The 4129-nt window shown below is 40.0% G+C and overlaps 1 pseudogene; it reads right to left on the reverse strand.

Moving 5' to 3' along the window:
• Positions 1–392: 392 nt before the first annotated feature.
• LOC129647732 (60S ribosomal protein L31-like) lies at positions 393–759 on the reverse strand (annotated as a pseudogene).
• Positions 760–4129: the final 3370 nt, after the last annotated feature.

A 4129-nucleotide genomic window follows, 5' to 3' on the forward strand; every position in this document is an offset into this window, starting at 1 on the left:
AGTTGTTCAACACAAGTGAAGGCAGATGTTGAATTTACAATGCTAAGACACCTGTAAAACATACATATGTACTGCTGCTGCTGCTGCTGCTAAGTGCTTCAGTCGTGTCCGACTCTGTGCAACCCCATAGATGGCAGCCCACCAGGCTCCACCGTCTCTGGGATTCTCCAGGCAAGAACACTGGAGTGGATTGCCATTTCCTTCTCCAATGCATGAAAGTGAAAAGTGAAAGTGAAGTCGCTCAGTCGTGTCTGACCCTCAGCGACCCCATGGACTGCAGCCCATCAGGTTCCTCCATCCATGGGATTTTTAGCAGATGTCAACTTTATCCCTAAGAACCAGTTTCTTTTTTCTTTTTTGGCAGTTCAATAACTTTATTGGACAGTCAGCAGTTAGTTCTCATCCACATTAACTAAAGATTTTTGAAGGTGATGGCAGGCTTCTAGGTAACCAAAGTGTAGGGCTTGTTTGGGGAATCTTTGTCTTCATTACATTTTCCGCACAACTGCACGCAGATCTGGTATGGGACATTCCTTATTCCTGTGGCCCAGATGCGTTTGTTGAACCTAGTGTTGATGCTCACATCCGGTCTTCCCATCTCCTTCATGGCACATTTCCAGATTTCTTTGAGTGTCCGAGGGGCACACTTCTTGAAACCTGCTCCATGGATGCACTTGTGAATATTGATAGTGTGTTCTCTGGTCACCACCTCGTTGATGGTGGATGCTTCTTTTCACCGCCCTTCTTTGCAGGAGCCATCCTGCAGGGCTGGGTTTGGAATGACAAGATCCACTTTTTAACCTTTTAGGAAAGAGATTCAGTTTCTATGAGTGGCCTTCTAATAAATTACCATCATGGAGCAATGGCACCCCACTCCAGTACTCTTGCCTGGAAAATCCCATGGATGGAGGAGCCTGGTGGGCTGCAGTCCATGGGGTTGCTAGGAGTCGGACATGACTGAGTGACTTCACTTTCACTTTTCACTTTCATGATTGGAGAAGGAAATGGCAACCCACTCCAGTGTTCTTGCCTGGAGAATCCCAGGGATGGGGGAGCCTGGTGGGCTGCCGTCTATGGGGTCGCACAGTGTTGGACACGACTAAAGTGACTTAGCAGCAGCAGTAGCAACCATGTTTACTTTTAGTGTCTCCAACTACTAAGGGACAGTTCCCTCTACTCTGGTTTCAATACCATTTAAATAGACTGTGTCATTCTAGATTATTAACACATTTATGCTGGTGATTATAAATTTAAATATACATGTGCCAGATAAAGAAAAACAGGTAAAGGTTTGTGGGAAAACTTTTTTAGATGACATGTAGTCTTAATACTTTTGGGATCATCCTATTGGGTGAATTTTGAATAGTTAAAGAGAGAAATTAGTATTTTCTGAAATGTAGAATTTTCAATGCTGCATGTATTCAGATACCAAGGCAGATGGTCATTACCAAAAACTACCGTTAGCTTTGATAGTGCAGCTCATCTTTGTGTCTTGGCTATATTTATTCTCTGTGCTCCATAACAAAATTACTGCACATTCAGTAGTTTAAAACAACACCCATTTATTAGCTCAGGGTGTCTTATGTCGGAAGCTCAGAATGGCAAAGCTGAGGGTTCTCACAAGGCCAAAATCAAGATATTGGGGGAACTGAGTTCTTGTTTGGAGACTCGGGGGGTGGAAATCTCCTTTTAAGCTTATTTTGTTTGCAGAATTAAGCTGCCCATGACTATTTGGCCCAAAGTCCCCACTGCCTTGCAAGTTGTCAGTTGAGGGCTGCTTTCAGTTTCTAGAGGATGCCCTCGGTCCTTTGCATGTGGCCCCCTTTCAGCTTCAAACCAGAAGCCTTGTTTCAACTTCTCATCCCTGAAATCCACCTCTCTTCCTCCTTTGCTACTCTCTACTCACAAGAGAAAACTCTGCTTTTAAAGGGATCATGTGATAAGGTTAGGTCTGCTTGGGTAATTTGATTTTCATTTTGATTATATATATGTATGTGTTCTCAGTCATCTCCAACTCTTTGTGACCCTGTGGACTATAGCCCATGAGGCTCCTCTGTTTGTGGAGTTTTCCAGGCAAAATTATTGGAGTGGGTTGCCATTTCTTTCTGCAAGGAATCTTACCAACCCAAGGATTAACCAAAGTCAATTTAGTGGTCATCTTAATCAGCAAAAATCCCTTTTGCCATTTTATTACAGTTATTCAGGAATGAATAGGATATTGAATCGAAACATGGACCAAGCCACTTGAAATTTTGGTCTACCCCCTACCATATCTAGCTCAAATGTTATCAGGAACCAAGTAGTCATTTCTGAGCAGTGGTAGTGTAGAAAGGATCAGAAAAGGTTAACCAAAGGTGAACTCAATCTAATTACAATCTGCTCAGCCAAAATTCAACTTGACTTTTGAAAACAAAACAAAACAAAACTAAACTAAACTAAATCATCATCTATGTGCTCTAATTGCCAAAGAGAGGAAAGGGCTTAAATTCTCTAGAAAATAAACAAAATAAAGTCCCCCTCCCCCAATCGTATCTTAAGCCTCTATTATTTCTTTATTCACAATGCTTGGAATTCAGTTATATGAAACATACAAAGAAGCAGAAACAAGTGACGCAAAATCAGAAGTAGTCAGTAAGAGCAGACCCACAGCAATTGGGAGTCCCAGAAGAAAAAGAAAGTCATGTAAAGTACATTTCAATAAATAATAGTCTATTTTTTAAAAATTTAATTAAACATATTGACCACAAGTATCATAAGCTCATTAAATGCTTTTCATCAGATGAGCACCTTACACCATACACACAGAGGCACATGACTGTCAATCTGCTGAAATCCAAAACAATAGAGAAAAATACTGAAAGCAGCAAAAGAATAAGCACACATTACATATACGGGAACAATGATATAAATTTTGCCTAATTTGTTATCAGAAACAATGGAAGCCAGAAGATAATGGAATACCATTTCTGAAGCACTTAATGAAAAAGAATTGTCATGATAATTATGTGCATAGTTGAAATAATCATTTAAATATGAAGGCATGTTTTCAGATAAGCAGAAATTGAGAGACTTGTTGGCAATAGACGCACATAGCAGACATGCTGAAAGAAGTTCTTTAGGCTAGAGGATCATGTAAATGCAGAAATTTGGATCTATAGGAAGGAATAAAGAGTGGTGGAAATAGTAAATATATGGGTAAATAAAGAATAATTAAATTAACAAGCAATTAAAGCAAAAATAATTTCAATTAATTTGAGGTTATATAATTAATACTATATATGATGACAATAGCACAAAGGACAGGAAAGAGGTAAACTGAAGCGCACTGTTACAAGTTTCTTACGCTATATGTGAAGGGTATGATAATAAGTAAAGTTTGATTATTATGAGTTAAGGAAGCATAGGGCCAGCATGGGAGTATCCATTAAAACAATAAGATACTGAAGTATAGCTAGAGAACCAATAGAAGTGATAAAATCTATTAATAAAAAATTATCCAAAGGAAGTAAAAGAAATAAGGGGAAAGAAACAAGAACAGACAAGGGGTATAGAAAACAAATATAATGGTAGTCTTAAGCACAATTTAAGGTATCATAATTAAGAATCAATAATTTAAAACTTAATATTATATTCTACGTCAGTTCAGTTCAGTTCAGTCGCTCAGTCCTGTCCAACCCCATGAACCGCAGCACGCCAGGCCTCCCTGTCCATCACCAACTCACAGACTTCACTTGAACCCCTGTCCATTGTGTCGGTGATGCCATCCAGCTGTTTCATCCTCTGTTGTCCCCTTCTCCTCCTGCCTGCAATCTTTCCCAGCATCAGGGTCTTTTCAAATGAGTCAGCTCTAAGTATTGGAGTTTCAGCTTCAACATCAGTCCTTCCAATGAACACCCAGGACTGATCTCCTTTAGGATGGACTGGTTGGATCTCCTTGCAGTCCAAGGGACTCTCAAGAGTCGTCTCCAACACCACACTTCAAAAGCATCAATTCTTCGGCACTCAGCTTTCTTCACAGTCCAACTCTCATATCCATACATGACCACTGGAAAAACCATAGCCTTGACTAGACGGACCTTTGTTGGCAAAGTAATGTCTCTGCTTTTTCATATGCTATCTAGGTTGGTCA

Source organism: Bubalus kerabau, chromosome 3 (genome assembly GCF_029407905.1).
Source record: "Bubalus kerabau isolate K-KA32 ecotype Philippines breed swamp buffalo chromosome 3, PCC_UOA_SB_1v2, whole genome shotgun sequence".
NCBI classification, from domain to species: Eukaryota; Metazoa; Chordata; class Mammalia; order Artiodactyla; family Bovidae; genus Bubalus; species Bubalus kerabau.